Source organism: Falco punctatus (assembly GCF_963210335.1).
Source record: "Falco punctatus genome assembly, contig: scaffold_54, whole genome shotgun sequence".
Classification (NCBI taxonomy): Eukaryota; Metazoa; Chordata; class Aves; order Falconiformes; family Falconidae; genus Falco; species Falco punctatus.
The window spans coordinates 629,800-653,261 of NW_027660068.1; positions in this window are offsets into that span (position 1 = coordinate 629,800).

Below are 23,462 nucleotides of genomic sequence, written 5' to 3' on the forward strand. Positions count from 1 at the left end.
CTTAACTCTAAGAGTTAACCCTGAGACTTAAACTTAAGAATTAAACTTTATACTAAACCCTAAGACTCAATCCATAAGTCTTAAACTTAAAAGAGTTAACGTTAAGACTTAACCTTAAGACTTGACCTAAAGACTTAACCCTAAGGCTTAGCCTTAACACTTAAATATTAAGACTTAACCCAAAGACTTATCCCTAAGATAAATTTTAAGACTTAACCTGAAGACTTAACCTTAAAACCTAACCCTAAGAATGAAGCCTAAGACTTAACCCTAAGATATAACCTTAAGACCTAACACCAAGACTGAACCTTAAGACAGGCCCCGGGCCTGAGCCATCTCTGCAGGGATGAGGCCTTCCTTGGCGTCCGTCCCTCAAACCCTCCCTCCGGCCCCCACGGTCTGTCCCTAAAACACTTCCCCTCTGGCCCCCAGTCCCTGCTGGCCCTGAAGGCCGGCCACAGCACTTGGTTTCAAGCCTGAGCTGGTCATGTCATGGCTGTTCTGGAATGTGTACAGTGAAAGAAGAGATTGAAATGGCAAATGTTCCCTCTCAGGGTGGTCCCATGCTGGCAAAGGTTGTCCAAGGAGGTTGTGGGCTCTCTGTCCTTGCAGATCTTCAAAGGCCAAGGGCACACAGTCCTCTGCAACCTGCTGTAGGTGAGCGTGCTGGAGCAGAGGGCTTTGCCCAGAGGACCTCCATGGGTCCCTTCCAACCCCACCCTCCCGTGTGGCTCTGTGCTTTGCTTTTCCTCCTAAAGCCCCTCAACTCAGCCCCGATGCCCGCTGGAAAGGGTGCTGGGGCAAGGGATGATCCCAAACTCCTCCCCTTCCCAGGGTCCTTCCCAGCACAAGAGCTCCCCACTCCGGAAGACACGATGGCAGACACAGTCAGGAGAGGGAAAAGATTCTTTTATTGTCAACACCAGCTGCGAGGGCCCAGGAGTCACAGCGGTTCAGCCGGTGAAAATCAGTCAGCACCTGCAACGACAGAGTCAGAAAGCTCTGATAAGCCCCCAGAGGCAGGAAGAGGCAGGACTTGGTTCCCCCTTCTTTGGAGGACACTGTTTCTGAGGAATTCCTCATGACCCAGAAGGGAGAGCTCTTGCTGGCCTCCACTAGGGGCCTTCTCCCCAGGGGTGATGTCCCTAGGGAGCTGTGCGTGCGCAGGGATGCTGACAGTGCCCCTGTGCCACACAGCAGGGCTCGACGGGGAGCCCCTGGGGAGCTGCCGTGGGGCTCATCCCAAACCCTGCTCAGCACCAGCCCTCGCCGGCCCTTGCCAGCCAGCTGGGCTGACTTAGGGCCGTGTTCAGACTCGGGAAAGATGGGCAGCAGCGCCTGGTACGCACCTGGCCTTCCTGACATGCTGCACCTTCCTGCATTTTCTCAGGTTTGGGTCAGCAAAATGACTTCCTCTCTTCTTCGTTTTATTTCTGCTGTGCTGTCCCTCTCCTCTGCCCAGATTTCTTTTCTCTTTCTTTTCCTCGAGTTTTCCTTCTCCTGGTGGGATCCTGAAAAACTTTCCATCCCACAGCGTGATGAGATGGGGAAAGCCCCAGGCCCCTGCAGTGAGCTCTCAGGTCAGGCAAGGGGAGCTCTTCCTACCTGGTTTCCTGGGGCAGGCTGGTCAGTTGTTGCAGGCATGCCGGGGACTCTTCCGTGCCCTCGGGGGTGGCTGGAGGCAAATCTGGAGGTGCCTAAACCAGAAATTTGGGAGGTAACGGGTGGCAAGTAACGGCCTGGGGTAGTGAGGGCCTGACTGCCAAATTGCCATCTTAGCTCTACAGAGGAGGTGCTGGTTTGCATCATGCACATTTTGCACAGTCCAGCCAATGCAGCCTAGACTTGATGAAGCTGTGATGGAGTAGGATTTGAGCAAAAGCCCTCTCAAGGTGACAGCTACTCCCTTCTGTCCTTTTGTGGGTATTTTGTAGGTATGTTTTGTTTGATGAAGCAGATCATACTTAATGAAATGCATTCCAGAAACAGCCTTTCCAGTTTTCCTTAACACATACCACTCTGGGGGGAGAGGAGGAGCCCCAAAGGCACAAGAGAGCGGCTGCCAGGAGGAGCCCCAGCGGCTGCTTGGCCTCCTGGGAAATTACTGTCCCACTTGAGACATGTTGTCCCAGTGTCTGTGGAGCTGCCGTACCTCTGCCGCTTTGGGCCCTGACCCTGTGTCTCCCCCAGCTCCTCTTTCGATGTCCAGCAGAGAGGCGTCTGCATCCAGAAAGGCTTTTGCTGGACGCTGGGTGTCTGCTGTGCCTGCAGGGCCACTTTGCTCTTCGTGCTGCAGCTCTGGAAAGCAAAAGCACGTGCAGCAGCGTGACTTCTTGGAAGTCAAGAACATCTCAAGCAAAGCCCAGCCAAGCCCTACACCGCTTGTCTCCTCAACGTTGAGGTTTCTGGCATCCCAAGCCCCAGTGTCTGTGACAAGCCTCAGCCCCTCCTCCTACCTGTGCGCCTGTCCATGGGTGCTGGCACCTCCTCGGCTGATGGAGGGGAGAGGCCGGCCACCTCCCCCCCAAAGATGTCCCCGCAGTTTTCAATCAGGAACTCCACCAGCACGTTCACCTGCAGACATGAAAGCCTTGGTCTCAAGCCAGGTGCCTGCAGACGTGTCAAGCAGCCTTTCCCACTGCTGACCCTTTGTCTGCGCAGGTGGCTGCGGCTGGGGGTTGCTCTTCCAGGCACCCAGCCCACCAGCCCTGGCTCAAGGGAGGAGGCAGCCAGGGACCTCTCAACAGCCAAGCTCCGATGGGCCGGGAAGGCAGCAGCCGGCTGCTGGGTAGGGCGTACCTTCTCGGTCACTGCCAGCATGGCCTGCAGCGGGAGCAGGTCCTCGTTGGGTGGGCTCAGCAGGTTGGGCCCGATGCAGATGGCCAGGTTGCTGCAGCTCATTCTGCTGGTGGCTGCGTTGTTGGCGATGTGCTGCAGCAGGGCCGTCAGCCGCTTCAGGAGGAGGAGATTGGCCACAGGCAACTTGTCAGCCACCCTGAGGGAAGAGGAAGACAAGGCTGATGAAGCAGAGGGTGCCCACAGCCGTCCCTGCAGCTGGCCCCAGGCGGGTGGGAGCCAGCAGCCGTGTTGCACAGCTTTGCAGCTGCCCGAAAAGACAGCTTTCTGAGGAACCCATGCTTTGCAGGCAGGTCCCAGAACTCTCCCGGTCCCTGCTCAACAGGCAGGCTGCTGCCCACACTTACGCTTTCAGCTCCTCCACCTTGGCCTGCTTGCTGGCCCTCTCCATGGCTGCCATCCAGTCCTCGTAGAGGTCGATGACGAGGAGCTTGGTGGGGATGCTTCGCAGGAATTCCTGCAATGCCAAGAGCTGCAGGTGAGCCTTTGAACGCTGCAGGCCAGCCAGGAGCTCCTCCAGCTGCAGCTCAGAAGCGCTCACCTTCAAGATGACGGCCAGCAGCAGTGCAGGCTGGCTTCCTACATCGATTTCCGTGCCGCGGTCCAGGGCCTCGCGTAGCTGCCGAAGTTCCGTGCCGCCGGCAGCTCTGCGGAATATCCCCTCCGTCGTCGGTCCTTCCTGGTGCAGGACAGCCAGCAGCTCCTGCAAGAGATGCAGGACAGTGGCTTGGCTGAGGAGCTGCCCTGCAGCAGCGGTGGCCGTGGCCAGAGCTCTTCCCCAGACTGGGCTCTGTCCTCCTGCAAAGGGGCTGGGAGCAGAGAAGCGTGAGCCATGGGCAGAGAGCCCAATTCCCCAGTACCTGGAGCCAGGGGACACTGCCTGTGGACTGAGTGGGGGGCTGGGGACCCCGTGTGCAGGCTGGCTTACCTGGATGGGCCGGGGCAGCGTGTTGTCCTCCCCACAGAGGGCTGCCAGGGGCTGCCCAAAGAGCGCCCTGCTGCAGCCGGAGCCCGCCTGCCCTGGTGCCTGGGCAGCGGCCGGGGTGCGCCGTAGACAAAAGGGCCAGGGCAGCCCCATCCTCCTCCTGCTGCTGCTGCTGCTCCCTCCTGCTGCAAAGGAAAACAGAGTAAGACGCCATCAACGGAGAACCCCAGGCCAGCAGTCCCAGAGCCTGCCCTGCCCTGCTCTGTCCTGCCCGCAGCGTGATGCTGTGTAGTGTGGCAGGACAGGCAGGGAGCCAGCAGCTGGAACCATGGCTTTGGCTCAGCAGCTGTGGCTTGGAGGCTGCCGAGAGCTGGTGTGCCACCAGGACAGCCTGTCCCAGCCCTTGCCCTGCCCTCCTGCAAGCTGTGGGCAGCTGCAGAGGCTCTGTGTCCTGCAGAAGCTCATGCAGCGGCCGCTCCCCAGCTGGTGTCCTTGCTAGTCCAGGTGTTGTCCTCCCGTGCGGTGCCCAACCTGCATGGCGACACTCAGGGGACAAGTGAGCACAGTTCAATCCATTGCAGGAGGTTGCCTTTCTTTCCCAAACTCACCTGGCTCGTGGCAAAGTCCCCCTGCATTTGCAGATGGGGCCGTCGCAGGCCCTTGCTTGGGATGAGCCTGCAAGAACCAAGAATGAGGCTGCGCTTGGACAGCAGCCCCGCAGCAGAAAGGGCCAGCGGCGAGCTGCCCCCCGGAGCCAGCAGCCTGAGCATGGCAGAGCTGGGACCCTCTGCCCTCCCAGGCTCTCTGCCCCGTGCGGCAGGTTTCGTCCCAGCTCCGCCAGCCAGCCAGTACGTACCAGCGTTCCTGGTGTCTCCCCAACCCCCTCTGCTGCGGAGCGGTACTGTGGGAACCCCGCCCTCCTGCACATGGTCACCCCACTCGCTGCACATCCCAGCACAGCCAGAGATGGGTGAAAGGCAGCCATTCTCACCTCTGCCTGTGCCTCCATCAGCCTCTCCAGGCTCCTGGCGCGCACTGTCCTCCACTGGGCGGGAGAGAAGGAGGGGAAGAAGGTGAGCAGCCATGGGTCTGCTGCTAGGCTGCAGGAGCAGTGCTTGGGGACAGGGCCCAGAGCAGAGAGACACTCACGGCGTGGTGGCGGCTCAGCTCCTTCTCCAGGAGCTTGATGGATGTTAGGCGGGTGACGCGGGCTCCCGTGCGTCTTTCTGGTGTCCTGTGCACCGGGAAGGGAGAGGGAGAGAGCTGGGTGAGCCCCAAGCCGTCTCTTGTCTCTTGTCAGGCAGCTGTGCCCGAGAGCTGCCTGCAGCCCCAGGGGCACCTTCCCCAGCTGGGGGCTATGTTCCCCCGTGGGCCCAGCTTCTCCTGGAGCATGCCCCCGGCTTACCCCAGCAGCGTGGCCACCCACAGCTCCTTCAGTGCCTGGGAGCTGCAGAAAGAGAGGGGAGACAGCGTCAGGCCCTGCTGCCCCCAGCCCTGGGCAAAGGTGGGTGCCTGCACAGCCCTGCCCCGTGGGGCAGGACAGAGGCGCTGTCCAAGCCCTGGGTCGCTCTGTCCTGCCCGAGCAGCTGTATTTGCCCTTCCCTTCTGGGGACCAAAAGGTGACCAGGGGATGCAGGATGGGGAAACATCCCCCATCCCTCCCTCCCTGCCACCGAGCTGCCTGCTCCCTGCCCAGGCTCTGCACGCAAGGCAGAGGCCAGTATTCACGGGATGGCGTGGGCACGGCTGGGAAGCTCTCCTGCCCAACCACGACTCACCCAAAAGTGGCAATGCAGGAGCCGGTGGGCCAGGCGAGGATGACAGAGGTGCTGTCCTCATCGGTGCCTTGCTCCTCCTCCTCCTGTCCATCCTGCCCCGCAGCCTCCTTCCCGCTGCTGAGCACCCACAGCTGGTCCAGGGCCAGGCAGAGCTGTGGGCGCAGGCTGGTGCCATGTCTGCAGAGAGCAGAGGCGGGCACTGAGCTGGAGGGGGGCTCCTTGGGCTGGGTCCCCACGCGCAGAGCCCTGTCCCCCACCTGCCCTTGGGACGGACATTGGTGCCTCCAGCACCGAGGGGCCGGGGCCTGGGGCTGGTGCCAGGGTGTCCCTGGGCCGGGGCTGGGGGGAAGGATCTGGGCTCTGAGGGTCTTACCGCAACTTGGCGACCACCAGTTCCTCGTGGAGGAGGAGCAGGCGCCTCTCGCTCCTCTTGCGGCCCCGGGTCAGCCGCACATCTGCGCTCAGCACCGGCTCGGCGTCGCTGAGAGCCTCCCTGCAGAGCAGAGCGCGGCGGGCATGAGCAACGTCAGTGCTGCGTGGCCCAGCTGTGCCCACGTGTCCCCGAGCCCGGGGGGAGCCCACCTGGAGCTGCAGCAGCAGCAGGCCTGGCCCATCCTGCCCGGGAGAGGAGGGCCCTGGCCGTGCACCCAGGAGGGGGCCCAGCCGGTGACAGGGAGGCTGGGAAGCGGGGTGCTGGTGCTGTGGCAGCGCTCCTGGGCCAGAGGTTGCCTCCGGCCAGCGCCTCTGCGTGCCAGCACAGCTCTGCCGTGCTGCCTGTGGTGGCCGTGGGCTCCCCGTGACCAACGGTCTGAGCCCAACGGAAAGTGGGCGGAGCCTGGGGGGGCGGGGCTGGGGCCCTCTCCAGTATGGCCGGCCCTGCCTTGCCCGGGGGAGCCCCGAGCAGGACAGGGCAGGGGGCAGGGACCACCTCCCTGCGCCTGCGGCCAACGCTTTCACCTGGCTTTTTGACAGGGTCCTGCTCAATAAAAGAAGCTGTTTTTCCTAGAGATGGCCATTGTGGCCTGAGGCAGACTCCTCTTGGTGGAGGCCGGCCTAGCGGTTGGAAGGCCTCTGGCAACCAGGCCGTGCTAGGCCTCAGGCCCCAAGGCGCTGGAATTGGAGCAGGCCCACCGGGAGGAAAAACTCCCATTTTTGCCAAAAGACGGGGGGACTAGCAGCAGTCAAGAGCCGCTCGTGTCCTGCCAGGCGCCACAGGGAAATGAAATGTGTGGTGAGCTTCAGCAGGAATTGTGGTGCCCCTGGAGCACCACCCTTGCTTGGGAAGGCTTTATCCCACCTGGGTGTTAAGGCTTCACCCTTGGCAATCAGGGCTGGATGAGCACCACCCAGGAGCCCCTGCCCTGTTAGCCATGACCTTCACCCAGCCGGTGGCCAACACGGCCAGGGGCGAGTCTGTGGGGTAGGCCATGACCATGGCAAAGAAGGGACCCGTAGTCGGCTTTTGACGGCCCGTGTCTCGTTTCACTGTTGACCCTAAGCAATGCCTTGCTTCAAATAGAAGCCATTCAGAGAGTTACACACCCGCCCTTTTCAGGAAAAATGCAGGAAATCAGAGACGTGTAGCAAGTTCTCAGTTGGCTGTTGTACACCGCAGCAAGAAGCAGCGTGGGTCCATTGGCTAATGCTGGAAGGGGAATTCAGCACTTCTGGGAAAGGGATATAAAGGCACTCTTGTGGGCCAGGCTGGGATTGGGGAGCCTGAGTGGGTGACTGGGGTCCCAGCTTTCCCGCAGTGCTGACTGTGGTGCCTGCTGCTTGTTCTTCCCTGCATCGCCGGCTGCATCCACCTGCTGGGGCTGTGCTTGGGAAGGGCACCGGGGGTGAGCAAGCCCACGGGAGAGGGCTGCGGAGAAGCTCTTCTCCAGAGATCTACCAGAAACTGTGCAGAGCATCCGAGAGGATGCTCTGTGTGACAAGGGAAGGTGCCCGTTGGTCCAATGTATGGAGCCTGCAGGGCTCCCGTCAGGGTCCTTTGACCGACCCATCCTCCAGCCAGCAATCCAGGTGCTGGGGGGTCCCATGTAGGTCTCCTGAGGTACCCTTTAGCCCCGGTGAAGGTGTCATGCCTCAGTGTGTGCTTGCAGGGCATGTTTCCTTCCTGCTGACAAGGGTGGAATTGCAGTTAAATGCCCCTGGGCGATCCCGAGCCAAAAGCAGTTTTTTTTCAATGGGCCACACTGCTTTGCAGTCCATGTGTGTGGTTCAGCTCCTGCATGGGAGCTGAGGACACGAGGTGACCTAGCTCTGAAGCTGGCCACTCTTGCTCCAGGCAACTCCAGTTGCTTGCGTTTTCCTTCAGCTTCCCCAGCCTGATGATCTCCACTGTCACCTCCTCCCTGTCCTACGAGAAGTACCCCTCTCCCAGCCATTAGGACAGTGGCGCAGCACTCAGAATCCAGATCACTGGTAGAGAAGTAGGACAGAGGAAAAGAGAAGTTCTCCTTTGAAAGAAATCCTTCTTTGTCCTCCTTTAGCTACCAGTGGATGAAAAATAGGGGGACAGAATTTCAGGCCAGCCACAGCACTGGCTTTCAAGCCTGAGCTTGTAATGTCATGGCTGTTCTGGAATGTGGTACAGTGAAATGAGAGATAGAAATGGCAAATTTTCCCCCTCAGAGCGGTCAAATGCTGGCAGAGGTTGTCCTAGCAGGTTGTGCAGCCTCTGTCCTTGGAGATCTTCAAAGGCCAAGGGCACACAGTTCTCTGCGACCTGCTCTAGGTGAGCGTGCTGGAGCAGAGGGCTTGGCCCAGAGGACCTCCACGGGTCCCTTCCAACCCCACCCTCCCGTGTGGCTCTGTGCTTTGCTTTTGCCCTGGTGGAGATCTTCAGGGACTTTGCGTTCCATTTTGTGTTGCCTTAGGGCTACAATGTGCTGTGGTTTGGTGGCAACAAGGTTATGGTATGCCAGAGGTCAGGTGAGTTAGTGTCAAAGTGTGTTATTGTTATGGACAGAACCTGTGTTTGTTGTCCCTGTGTTCCTGGGGTTATGGCATTTTTATCATGTGTTCTGTGTGGTGTTTTTTTTTTTTTGTGGAGAGTGCCTTTTTTCAGCTATTTTGCCTTTGTGGGGTTTGCATGGGGGCCTTTGGTTTGTGTACGAAGTTTCTTCTGGTTGTTTTTCTGCTGTGCTGGTGGATGGTGGTGTTTTTTTCTGTCTTGAAACCATCGTTACAGGCCTAATATATCTCCTGCAGGTCAGGCAGTGTCACTTCTGGCGTGGTCTGACTCATTTCTGGTGAGTTGGTAGGTAGGTATGGAGGACTTGTGGTCCCTCCATGGAGGATGACTGCTAGAGGACTAAGAGGCAGATCTGTGGAGGGGTGAGAGGACTGCTGGCCCATAAGCAGTGACTGTCAGAGGACTAAGTGTACTTGAATTTACGTGGGCTTCCAAATTCATGGTTGTTTCTCCTGCCTTGCGGAAGAGCCATGGGAAGTCACCAGCCACACGGAAGGATAAAGGGTTTCCCACGGCTACGTGGCTTTTGGGATTTTGCTTTTGAATAAGAAAGTCCTGTCTCTCTACATGAGTAGAACTATAAACGGTCAATTTTGCCAACTTTAGAAAGCAGGGAGCAGCACTTTTGTGCTGTGCCTCACATGGCGGCCAGGGCAGGGTGAGAAGCAGCAAGAGAATTCCTTCCTCGAACCCTCTCCAGGGGAGCAGCCCTGCACTTTCCCAGGCCATGTTTTTTGGTTCTGTATGAGTTCAAAAGTGCTGTGTCAATTTTCTCACCAGAGAAAGCAGGGAGCAGAACTCTTGTGCTGTGCCTCACATGGCTACCATGCACGGTGGGAAGCAGCGAGAGAATTCCTTCCTGGTACCTTCTCCAGGGGAATTTCCCAGTTCCCGAGAGACTCCTGGCACTGGCTGCAAGGGGGCTCCCAGCCGAAGGGTGGGCCTGGGTGTTGTTGGGGTGGGAATTGGTGATGTCTCCTTTCCTTAGTCACGTTAACACTTTGGGATAACAAATGGATGCTTCGCTCCTATTGCTCTTTTTTCATATCGCTCACAGTAACTGCTACTGGTTCCTTTTATCATATTGCATGCTATTTTCTTTTATTGCAATATAAGAAACTGCATTTGATATATTCCATTATTTGATATACTTGATAGATTTGATTATATTTGATGTGGAGTTCAGCTTTGCTGTGTATCCAGTCAGCCAGCAAAACATAATTCGGCGTAGTCGGCAGCGTACGAAGTAAAACTCTCTCTATTTAGGAAAAAAAAAATGTTCCTCGACTTGCTATTGTCAGGTGGGAACCATTGCCTTATGGTGTTTGGGCCAGAGTGGTCTGGTGGTGCTGGGCAGTTGGGCCATGCCAGGGACAGAGGGACGGGGGCAGGGGAGGGGGCGGGGGGAAGGGGTTTAGGGAGGGACGGGTGGGAATCGATGAAGGTGTTTAGGGATGGAGCGGGGTGTGTGGGGGTGGGGGGTGGGGCAAGGATGTGTGTTTGTGGGAGTGGGTGTATGGGGGTGGGGGAGGTTTGAGGAGGCGGGTGTGTGTGTATTGGTAAACCTGGGTATGGGGGTGGGGGGGGTGGGGGTGGGGGTGTGTGGAGGGTGTGTGTGTTATTTAGAGAACAGAGTGGGGAGCCTGGGGGAAGGGTTTTAGGGACGGACAGGGGGGTTGATGGAGGCCTTTAGGGAAGGATGGGGGGGGGGGGGGAGCGGTTTTGGGGAAGGACTTTAGGGCTGGACCGAGGGTGGGGGAGGGACTTCAGGGCTGGACCAGGGTCTGGGGGAAATGTTTTAGGGCCAGGGCGGGGAGGTGGAGGTGAGGGATGATTTCAGGAACAGCCTGGGGTGGAGGAGGGTGTCAAGGGAAGTCTTTCAGGGTTGTTTGGGGGGAAGGATTTTAGGGACGGATGTGGTGTCTGGCGGGACGTTTGATGCCACTGTATAGATTCCACTGTATATACATTTATGTCCAGGGATTCTGCTAAGGGGAAGCTGCTGGCTCGGCAAAGGGACAAGATGTCTGAGCTCCCCAGTTGCCATGCTCTGATTTGCTGTGTAGTTCTACATTAAACACACCTGCGCACAAAGGTTAGGCCAAGCTGACTCTCTAAAGCTGTTAGAAGTGATGAATTAAGGGACCTCTCATCCAGGGAGTCAGCCTTGGGAGGGATGGGGAACAAAGAATGGGTGGGGAAAAAAAGAGCCTCCGGGTGAGGACGTTGTGGTCGCAGGAGGAGACAAGCCGATAGAGTGCTGCGATCCGCAGAATGTTGGTTGGAATTCGGACAAAGGTAATTGTTGTGGGGGGAGATCGTGACCTCTGACTCAGATAGCCCCCCGAGAGAGGGCAAGGCCCCGCTTGGGGAGCACGGGGAGCTAGTAAAAAACCTCAGCGGTGCTGTCTGAGGGTGTGTGCTCGTTTGCATTAAAGCAAGCAACTTGTAACCCATCCCGTGCCTGACTGAAAATGCGTGTGTAATGCGCTATGAGTGTGCAAGTGCTCTGCTGTCCATAGTGCGTACCCTCGAGGAACTGGGTGAGCACGCTCAGAGGAAACATTCCCCCGTGCTCCCAGCACTGCCATAAAGAATGCCGGCCTTCTGAAACTTGCAAGCAAGTCTTAGAGGGTTTTTCTCCCTGACCGACTTTATCATTCCCACCATACTGGAGAAAGCAAATCTTTTTTTGTTTGATGGTGAATCAGCTTGGGGAGTGTCACTGAAGTGGAGCACTTTTTTAACCTCAGGTCACTCGTTTGAGTGATGTTACCGTGCCCCAGCAAGCAGAAGCTATCACTCCACTTTAGGCCTTGGTCTAATAGTCATGCAAAGCAATATTGAAAGTCATTCTGAGATCTGGAACAGGCCCCAATATAAATTTTATAAAAGTGCATCTTGGCTGCTGTTTATCTTTGTATGGGTGTTTTTCCCGTTTCTCCAGACTGTTGAAGCTCTGAAAGGTGCCGATGAGCTGCTCTCCCTCAGTTTGCTCCTTTGCCTTTGGGGAGTGCGGTTCATGTTTTCTTCATGGCTCTGCAGAGGAGAAGATCCATGAATACACAACCTTGCTTGAATTGATCTTGCTGGAAAGTGGTTGAAAGCTTATTGCTGCCCCATCTTGCAAATGGCATACATTCTGGTTCTGATTTGATGGGCAGTGTGTCAGCTTGTCGGATAACTGTCGAACAATTCAGTTGCTCAAAGCAGCAATGCTGATAGGGAGAGTTTACGTACTTCCTTGCACAAAGCAGTTCTGGGCTTTTTTCCCTCTGCGTGTGTTTCTGTGCAGACGTGTATGAAACACAGGTGTCTCTCTGTGCCACAGGTGGGACTGATGACAGCTTTTCATTTCATTTCAACTAGAATTTAAACAAAGATTCTGCCTGCAAAAGAATTTGAGCAGCTGTCCTTGTTTCCCAGAGCAAGCATCCAAGCACTGGGGAGCAGTTTGCAGGATCAGAACCTGAGCCTGCTCTGGGTGGTAAATCCTCAGGAGAGGAAAGAGAAACCCCAATTTTTTCAATACAGATCTAGTTCCCTTAATATTCCGAGCAGCAGAGTGGGGTTGAGATGGGGTGGTGTGGTGACAGGAGAGGGACAGAGGAATGAAGAGAACAGGGGTGGATCTGGCCAGGGAGTGGAGGAAGGAAACCCCTGCTGAAGAGCCAGCAAACCATGAAGTATTCCTATGTGCTAAATTTCATCACACTAGCCTGTTTCCACAGCCAGGACTCCAAAGTTACCCAAAGAAGCAAGGAACAGAGCAACTGCTAGCAGTGATGGCAAACACGATGGAGTTCTTAGCAGCATGAGGAAGTAGATAGCCACTGTAGGAAGTTCTGCAACCTACCCTGATTGAAACAAATCCCTGAACCATTTAGGGCACCTATTGCGTAATTTTTATGTCTGTCTGAATATCTGTCTATCGATCAATCTTGCAGAAGACTAAGTTGCAAGATTTTGAGAAATATACCTCTGTTCCCAGTAATAAGACTCAATCTTAAGTCTTAACCCTAAGACTTAAGCCTAAGACTGAACTCTAAGACTTAACCCAAAGAATTAACCGTAAGACAAAACCTTAAGACATAACCCTAAGACATAAACTTAAGACTTAAGCTCAGACTAAACCCTAAGACTTAATCCTAATACCTAACCCTAAGACTTAAACTTAAGACTTAACCCTTAGAGATAACCCCAAAACTCCATCTGTAAGACTTTAAACTTAAGACTTAACCTTCAGATATAACCCTGAGACTTAACCCTAAGACTTAACTTTAATATTAACCCTAAGACCTAAGGCTAAGAAATAACCCTGAGACTGAACCCTGAGACTGAACCCTGAGACCGAACCCTGAGACCGAACCCTGAGACTGAACCCTGAGACTGAACCCTGAGTCTTAACCTTAAGATTTAACACTAAGACTTAACTCAAAGACTCGGCATTAAGACTTAACCTAAAGGTTTAAGCATAAAACTTAACACTAAGAGTTATCATTGACACATAACCCTGTCTTAACCTAAAGACCTAACCCTGAGACTTAACACTAAGACTTTACCTTAAGACTTAACTTTAAGACTTAACCCTAAGACTTAACTCTAAGACTCAACCTCTAAGACTTAACCCTAAGACTCAACCTTAAGAATTAACCATAGGGTTTAACCCTAAGACTTAACCCTAAGATTCATCCATAAGATTTAACCCTAAGACGTAACTCTAAGACTTAACCATATGACTTAACTCAAGACTCAACATTAAAACTTTAGGTAAGGGCTTAACCGTAAAACTTAACCCTAAGACTTAACTTTAAGACTTAACCCTAAGACTTATCATTGATACTTAACCCTGTCTTAACCTAAAGACCTAACCCTGAGACTTAACCCTAAGACTCTACCTTAAGCCTTAATCTTAAGTCTTAACTCTAAGACTTAAGCCTAAGACTTAACTCTAAGACTCAACCTTAAGACTTAAACTTAAGACAACTCTAAAACTTAATCTAAAGTCTTATCCCTAAAACTTAACACTAAAACTTAAACCTAAGACTCAACCTTTAGACTTAACCATAAGCCTTAACCCTAAGACTCAGCTTTAAGACTTAACCTTGAGACATATCTAAGGATTTAACCCTAAGACTTAACCCTAAATCTTAATCTTGAGACTTCACGCTAAGTCTTAACTAAACGACATAACCCTAAGACTTAACCCTAAGAATCAACCGTAAGACTTAACCCTAGGACTTTACCCTAAGACTTAACCCTAAGTCTTAACCCTAAGACTCAACTTTGAGACTTAACTCTAAGACTCATCCTTAAGAGTTAACCTTAAGAATTAACCTTAAGACTGAACCCTAAGACTTAACCTTAAGACCAGCAGGCCAGGGATGGTTTGCATGGTTTCCGTATGTTATTCTCAGGACTCTGTCTTTGCTGCTCAAAAGCCTCAAGTGCCCTCTTTAGCTCACCGGTGCAACAGCCACGGCAATTTCAAAAGACCCGCAGTGAGACACCCTGGCTAATGGGGCAACCAACTGGAAATCCTTCAGCTGCTTCTGCTGTAGGCAAAGGGAAATTAACTGAGTCATCCATGCAAAGCCCTTTCTTTTTGTTGAGTTGGCTATGAAATGTAGCATTTTCACCACTGCTGGAACACTTTCAACAAGTCACAGTAGGATTTTGGACTATAGACATATTGTGCTTCCCCAAAGGTACCTGGACAGTGGGTAAGTGGGACATACTTAAGTAAGTATTTAAGTGGTGCAAGCCAAGGGATGGGCAGAGGGGAACGGGAGAGGAGGAGGGACAGCTGGAGAAGCACAATAGCAGAGCACTGCTCCAAAAATTATCAGCAGAGGAAGAATAATGGTTGCTGTTATTATTAAACATCTTTACATCCCAACAGTTGAGGTCCACAGCATACACACACACACACACACACACACACAGACTTCCACACATAGTCTTGGTCAGGATACTATAAACAGGGGTTTACTTTCTCACGAAAAATACCACTGGACTCTTCATTGATGAAGAGGAAGATGACAGGTCTGTTATCTCTGCCGGAAGATAGCACTTCCTACAGCCTACAGTTTCTCCTGGCACTAGGACATGACATCGGGTTCAGCAAGAGAAAGTGCCAAATCTTGAATCATTAGACCTGCTCAAAAGAGAAATAACAAAAGCTTTAAAATCAGGCCATTACTAAATCCTCCTTCCTATGCAGAATTGGGGTGTGCACTTCCAGCCCCCACACAGAAACAGAGGGGTTTCTTAAAAAGCCACTGTCTGTCTAAACCTGCACACAGCATTGATGTGTATCTATCTCACATTCACACATTCACTTCTCTCCCACTGAGATCATTTATTATCACGGGAGCACTTTCCCATAAGCATGTGGACACGTGACCAGAAGTGCACTTGGCACGCTGATGCATTAAAACAATTGGGGATTTTTTTTCCACTTTCACTGTAAGTGCCGTCTTGCGATACCAAAACTTGTGCTACAGACCTCCCCCTGCAGCAAGGGGAATATGAAAAGAAGGGCCAAGCCCCACATGCCCATCTAATACCCCTGCAGCTTCTCCCGAAGGAGCTGCCTTGCCATGGTTCTTTGCCAGATTCCAAACTGGGGACCTGTGTTTGGTCTCGCTGAACTCCCCTTGCATGGGAAATTAAAGGCAAGAGAAATTAAGAGTCCTGTCCTGATGTTGTTATGTAAAGGATTCCACTAATGCACTAGCATAACTCTGAAGGTCAAAAGAGACTAATATAATGCATGCATAGGAGAAGAAGTGGCTGTATCTTGCTTGATACCTTTTCCCAGATCCCTCCTGCTGTTGCTTCTAGGTGTTTAGTTAACTAACATAAACTTCTCAAAGCAAAAGCAAAGCCTTTTGAAGTGGCTTCGTTTCAGTAGCAGGTACTTCCAAATATGATTCTTTTTTCAATTTGTGCTGTTCAGGATTGCTGAGGAAGAAAAGTGCTAGGAAAACGGGCTTGCTGTTACATAGTCTGTGGCTGCCTGGCATAGCAAGCTTGCTTTGTAGTTCTCAGGAATGTGCCAAATGCCTTCAAACAAATGCACTACATAGTCTCTGTCCAAAGTTCCTAGTATCTCAAATTTGCACGATGCAAAATAAAAGGTAACAAAGCTGTTTGGGGAGAGGATGACTGATTGAGGTTACATTAAGACCATGGGATTACTCAACCAGAGGCACGCAAACATTGCTGGACAAAGTTTATCAGTCTGTTCCAAATTCTAATTTGTTAGAACATTATTTTTGCAGATTATGCTAGGGTTTTACTTTGGATCTTTATTGTCCGAAAAGACTCCTCTTTCTCTGAGGACCTCTATTCCCCTCTCTACTGGTAGCAAAAGATTTAAAGTCTAACAAAACTCTAGGCCACCCAGCCGCAGGGTAAGATTTCCAGTAACTGATTCTGGATCTGAAATCCCCTGCCTGTTTGCAAAGCCAAGCCTAAAACTTCAAATGGTAAAAAACAGAGGATATTTGCCAGACATTGCTCTTCACAGAGATTTGTAGTTTTGTGATGATAATTCCATTCTAGTACCTCTTACACTGTAGGTTCTGACTTCCCGCACCACCAAGCTGCAGTAGTATTGTACAGAGAACACTAAAGCAAAGCTGAATGTATGAAAATACAAGACTAGGCCAGAAACCCATCACATGCAGAAGAAATAACCGATTATCCACCAGAAGTAAACTAACCCCTTTTTAGAGACTTTATTTCTCACAGAGTTTAGCCTTTGTAATTCGTTTACCTTATTGAGGCCAGCTGTTGAAATAACACCTCCCATAGAGGCTGGATGCATTCAGTCTTGGACTTGGTTGCAATGACGGGGTTTGGCACTCCAGTTTCACTACAGGTGGACAACTTGCCAGCAGCCTGGAGACTACGCCTGGTTTGTAAGACTGGAAGTCAAGCAGGTGCCAGGGGGTTCAGCGCAGAGGTGCAGCTCAGAAGTTCCAAAACAAAGAAAGATTCCTTTCCAGTGGCCCCTTCTGAATTGAGGGGGCTCTGCTCATGGTTATTCCTTTTATAAAGAGGCATGTGTGGAGGCAAAGGCTACAGTGCCTGCTCCTGCTTCAGTTGGAACCTCTTCTCTGTGATCACTCTCAAGCTGAAATGCATTTGTGTTTTTTTGACAGGTATCTGACCCGCTGGTCCATCAGATCTGCAAAGCTTATCTGGAAGAGGGGCCCTAAGTGGTGCAAAAAACCTCTGCCAGTGGGACACCCTTTGCTGAAGGATAATGTCAAACATACACACGAACCTCTCTGTTTAAACCACTAATGGACAGAACTGGCATAGTCAGTAAGCACAGCTGTTTCCCACTGCTCTGCTTTTTTTGCAAGGTTGTCAGTATCCCCGATTTTCTTATGCCAAAACTGTCATTAGTACTCTATACTGTCTCCAGTGAATGAGCTGCAACCTGCTCCTCTAGCAGAATACAAGATTTAGCAAAGCAAAGTCCAGTGTGCAGAATGATTTGGAGAAAGGAGGGGCAAAGACTTTTACCTCAAAGCTGGAAAGGATCTGAAGGCTTTTGTTTCATCGTGGTTCACGACTGGGTTTGGAAAAGCATGTTTCCCGCTTTTTCCAACAATGAATGGTGATTCCCCATTAACCTGTGTTTCAGCTCAGATCTGCCTCATTTGGGCTTTTATACCTGTGACACTAATGGAAGAAAAAGTCTCCTGCAGAACTGTATTTCCTTGGCAGTAACAGAAATTGTTATGACTACTGAAATTATTTTTTTTAATTATCTGTACTATCCATAATTTGCAGCAGAACACCTATGGCAGTGGTAAACAGACGTGTGTACCTTACACGTCCCCGTAAGGATTTCTGGCTTGTGCTTCACTCCTGGATCTAGGAAATACAGAATGTTGACATCCTTGATGACTTGGCCTGTGATTTTTTCCCCATGGAAATACATTTGCCTTAAGTCGTCCGTATTGGTGGTACGGCTGCTTCCTGGGATAGTTTGGGCCTGATGGATGCGCATAATTTTCCACGCTCTAACTAAAAGGTGGCACCATTTCTCTCCTTGTATAGTAGTACGTGCGTGTACCTTGCACCTACTGACCACTGCTACTTGAGACGTGCTACTTATGGGCCTGGTATGAAAAGGTCATTACATTTATCAGGGTCATTATGGCTTTGGCTCCGTTTCTTTGATATTTGTCTGGGGGCTACAGATCAACACAGCTTATTTATATACTACTATGCCACTTAACCTTGTACTGCTTTCATCAGAATCATCTGCTAATAACTATCAGCATGGACAGGAACAGAGAGTAAGGATAAACACGTTTTACCCAGGAAACCAAGTTATAATCGTTCTTCTTAGCCTTACTTTGTGAAATGGAAGCCCTACATTCAGCCCCTTGAGCTGGCCAAGATCTTTTTGCTTTGGGAGGCAGAGCTAAGACTTCATTAACTATACTGAGATAAAATCTCTGGCTGACCGTCTATTTTATGAAGCTTTGAAACCTACAGCCCTTCAGAAGGGAAAAGATTTTTCTTTCTTCTCCTGCGTACAGAAGTTACTACGTCTTCTAGCCTAGGTAGCTCTGCTCAATGAGCTTTACTAATGGAAAAGTCACTGGATTAAACCACTGCCTTGAGATGAACCTGAATGAGCACATTTTGCAAAAGACCAGGTGATGCCCACAGTTAATGTTTTCTACAGTTTAATGCCATGAGCTGGAAGGACCTCTCTAATTTTCATGAAACCTAACATTTGAAAAACAAAATACTTTCTTCAATATGCCTTTCTCGAGTTCAGGGTTTAGTACAGATCCCTTACAGTATGCATGAGCTTTCTACTCTGAGTGCAGCCCTGTTCTGTTTGTCGTTCATGGGTGATAGTAGGCATTCATTCATGCTGTCTCCAAATTAGTTTTTGTGTAAACATGGTGTCAAGGAAGTGTCATGGTTGTGTAAGCATGTGTAACTAGATGGCCTAGGTTTGATTTCTAACCTGGGGCTTCACCCATCGTGGAAGAAAATGCCATCTATCAGTATCTAAAGGATCTTCAGTGACACATAACAGGGAATTCAACCTGGAGCTGAAGGAGGATCGCACACAGCAAAGTCCTAAGAAAAGAACTGGGGCCAGAATCCAGGCACAAAAGAATCTTGCTCAAAGTGCAGAGGTTTCACACATTTATTAGAACAAGCAGTAAACAAAAGTCTCCTAAGTATAAAATCTAAATGTTCTCGAGCCCTCATCCCAGACAGGCGAGTCACAGCATGAAGGGCAGATCCAAGTTCTTCTCGCCAGTGCCGAAGCAGACATAGCCGTATCGCTCGGTCATTGGGACATGGTAGAACATCAGTCCCAGCCGCAGCAGGCTCCGCAGCACCACCACAGTGCCTCCCTTCTCTAGCTGGAAAGTCCAGGAGCCTGTGCAAGAAAATGCCATTTGTCAGTATGTCACAAGTGCAGTCCCTGGAAAGGAGAAAGAGGCAGCGTTCCTGGAGCAAGCTGTCCCTAAGCTGAGAGGGGGACTGCAGTGCGTTCTGCCTGGCCAGTTAACAGTGCACAAGGCTGCACTGGAGTTTGTGACACCTGAGAAAAGGGAAGTGAGGGAGACCAGAAACCTTGATACCTTTTTTTCTTTTGTCAGTTCAGTGTTACAGGCTGCCCTCAATTCCAGATGTCTGTGTCTAGCTTCACACGGTAGCATATTCCATGGCTATGATAGTAACGCCATATGCGTCACAGGAAGGGACCCCTGGAGCTCCAGACTTGTATACTTGATCCCTAGGAGAGGCTAGAGCTATTCTTGGATGCTTCTGAGCGGGCAGCAGTTACTCTACCAAGCTGCCACCTACTTGGTCTAGCTACTAGCTATAGAGAGCCAAGACTAGCTATGGCAATCCTGCATAGTATGGAATTTATTTTTAAAATAAACTTGTAGCTTTAGTAGTGAGAAGAGGAAGAAGACACTTCAGCTCCAGAGAAGACTGGTTTCCCTGATGCAGCAACTGGGAAAGAGGAAGAGAGCATGAAAAGCAGGGTATTTCTTAGCTCAAAGAATTTTGCAGAAAAGGTTAATTCTCTTCAGTCTTTCCTGGCTCCATCATTGAAGAGGATGTGCGTGGTAGGGGCAAAGGGATTAGTTTCCGCATTAATTTTGCTTTGGCTCTGCGGAGGAGGTTCAGAGCCAGTGTGAAAATGCAATTTCTCCTGGATGCAAGGAGCTCTGAGCCACTGAGTGTTTGTTTTGCATCTGACAGCCTGGGAACAACACAGGAGGGGAGGGGGCTGGAGCATCAGCCTGGATTCAATGCCAGAGGGCAAGGAGCTGCCAAAAGAAGAAAATACCAGCTTCAGCACCAAATCAGTAATGCCTAGAGGCTACAATGTAAGGAAGAAGGTTCCTGCTGAATCTTCATCTAAAAGCAAAAGCAGCAGGCCCAAATAAAAAAGTGCAGTTGGAGCTGTCATACTACTACGGGCCTGGAGTCAAGCGGTCAGGCTGTCTGCACCCAAAGTCAAAATGTGCCAATTCCAGAGTAAGCAGAAAGCCCATAATGCCTTGGGACAGTTAGACGGTATTCATCCTTGTAGATAATTTTAGGCTCATCAGTTTATGCTGTGACTCATGCTTACTTACGTCACGGTTAGCCTGGGGAAGGGCTTCTGTGATTGCTGTCAGCTGCCAGTCCTCCCCTTCCCACTCACTTCTGACTCTTGGCCAATTTTAGTGGCATCCGACAAAGGGTTGAAGTGTTTTAACACCACAGGTTCCTACAACAGGTCTCCACAGGACACGGCCCAAGGGTTGACTGCAGCTCCTGAAGCTATTTGTTTATCTGCCAGCAGCTGTGGGGCAGCACAGGCTGTTTGGCTTGCCCGGCAGCAGCTATCTGGGCAATCAGTGCTTGTAGCTTTGGGCTCTTGCACACTCACTTGCAGTACATGTAGTCTCTGAAGCAGTTCATGGCAAACTGCAGTAGTTGAGGGCTCGATGGGGGGGGGGGGGGAAGTTGAGAGGAAACAGTATATATGGTGGCTGCAGAATCAGAAAGGAACACCACAATTCAAAGCCCTGTAAAACCAGGTGTCGTGAGTTCTGCTGCTCACCTGTTACCTCCCTCTTCTCTTTGTATTTATGTACTTTTCAAAAGTTTCTTGGGCACCACTGTTTCCCCTGTCTCCTTCAGTAGCAAGTTCCACAGGTTGGTTATATCATAATATGCACCGTGTCGTCTTTGATCTGTTACCTTCCAAAGCACCCTCTTCAGTTACATGCAAACATGGAACTAAATGGACAGCAACACCTGCCTTCCATGGCAGTCACTGAACTTTCTAACAAAGTGACTCTGGCTGCAGGATAGAAGTACAAAAGAGACATTCACAATCTTTTAAGGACTCGGGAGATTTCCATACCGGAGAGCTTACTTCTGACTCACTCAGCTCCATGTTGCCACTAAAGAGAAACAGCTGGAATCTCAGTAAAGCAAAGCGCTACTTAATACAGAGCAGGATCAGTACAGGTGTGTGCCATCTTCCTTGCACTGTAACATTCCTTGCACACATCCTAGTTAAAGCATGAGCTAGTGTCTTCACACACAGTGGTTTCACAGACCAGGCAACCCCAGTCTCCCATGCAGTCTCTCCAGTGCTACTCATATGGACACAAACTGGACTGGACCTTGGTCATAGCTGGAGTAAACCCACATATTAATGGTTCAGCCACTGGGATTACAAATTCTAACTGACTGGGTCTCTGACAAAATCTGCATGTTCTTAAGAAACTTCACTACTTGGATAGCGTGGAATCCCAGGTGAAGAACATTTCATGATGAGGCAGATCACCCAGTGGCTGAAGCACTACAGCCATCTGCTGTCAAAGGACAAGCTTTCAAACAGTTTATTGAACTTTGTCTCTAAAAATTTTCACCATTTGCTCGTGGCGGTAGCTAGACTATGCATAGGGGAGTTGAGCAACAAGTGGCAAGCAAATAGGTCTGAATATGTGACAAATGACTTTTTCCCTTTCTCCTTTGAACATCGACTCTGCTTTCAGTGCAGGGTTCTTGCAGCTTGCGCTTGCAGAAATGATCTGCAAGCCCTTTATCACGTACTGGTGGTTCTTGCTGTGGCTTTACACATTGGTTTGCAGGGGGGTGACTGTAAACTTTTGAAAGAGTTTCTCTGACAAAAAGCTAATGGAATGAGGACCTCTCATTGTCTTTGATTTAGGACCAGTCCCCTGAGAAGCAAGTCTGTCAAGAATAGGACTGTGCCTTGCCTTGCTGGGTGGTGAGAGCCTCTAGGGATTATCTGGTTTGCTAAACGTCTCCCAACATACTGGAAGCATCCAGCAGCCTGGGTACATGTGATAGCTTGTGTGTGTGTATATATGTTCATGTACACAGATGAATCCTCTGCCCAAAACTATTTACAAAGAACGAAAAGAAATGCCTGGAGCATGACAAATGGGAAAGTTGAGAAGGAAAGCAGGTATATTAATGCTCTCATGAACTATATCTGGATTCAGACTTCTTTTTGCTGGACAAATTCACAGAGAAGGTAGAGTAAATAGAGTTCAACTTGATTTAATCCCCTTATCTATGCCCTGGGGCAATACAGTACATGGATCCATGATCTCCTCACAACATTTACCCAGTGTGCTTATCTATCTCTGCAGAGGATTCATCAGCAGTTAACTCTGCTGATCAAAGGAACTTCCCATGTACCTTCACACCTGGCAGAAATGGACAGATGTAATTGAAGACAGCTCCATTCACTTTTATGCTTGATCTCTGAAGGCTGTGATGTGCAGCTGTTTCATTTCCCTACTGTCTGTCCAAGCTGCAAACTCCCAAAGGGCTCAGATTTGTCATTTCACAAATGTGAGACCTTTGGGGAATATTACATTGTTACAGCTTTCTAGCTCTTCTCTGATGCTTGGCTCTGCATCTAATTCTATGCAAATAGGGACAATAAAGTTTTGCTGATGCTGCATAAGTCTTCCTGTGAAATAAGGACCTGAACAAAACAAGCAGGTTACTTCAGGGCAATCCCACCTGGACTGACACAACACTCGTTGAAGACAGGAAAAAAATTACATGAAACTGTCTGAAACTGTAATGTCATTTTCACTCAGATCCTGTTTTCAGCAAGAATTAGTCATAGAGCTGCTCTTTATTCTGCAGAGCCAAAACAGCAGCAGCCGTGCCACCTTCTACCTTTTACTAACCAGATCACTGGGGACATATTTCTAACACAGCAATCAAAGGTGATCTATTCAGTATACTTTTCCAGGCTGGACCTTTGCAACACACAAAATCAATTCAGAAACCGCACTGATACACAGTGCTGGTGTTTGCCTTCTAAGGAGGCAGCACATTAAAGTTGTGAAACCTAACCACTTATTTTGGTCCTTTTAGAGCCCATTATCTCAGTCTGTTTTTTCCCATACCTCACCACATTAGCAGCATTTGAGGAGATGGTCCAGAAGACAAAATTATTTGAACTCATGAGACACGGAGCAAGTTATTCTCCTTGAAAGCTTCAAGACAATTGTGTTCTCTTCCATCACAGCTCAAATCTCACTATATTAATAAAAAATGCTTTTTCAGGCCCACCTTTCTTGTAGGAGTTTGAAATAACGATGTCATAAACCACTCTAAATGTACTTTAATCAGAAGCTAATGAACAGCATGAAATAATAGCTTAAAATGAATATGCCTTCTTTCCTCCTTCAAGAAAATGCCTTAGAAATGCATTTCATAATAAAATATAAAAAGGGCTGAGAACTGCAAAAATGAAATGCTGCTTTTATCCTTTTTTTTTTCTTTTATCCTTTTTCTTTTCTTTTAAACCTCCCTGCTATTACAAATGGTTCTTGGAGTAAAATCATTGCATAGGTAGCTGTAG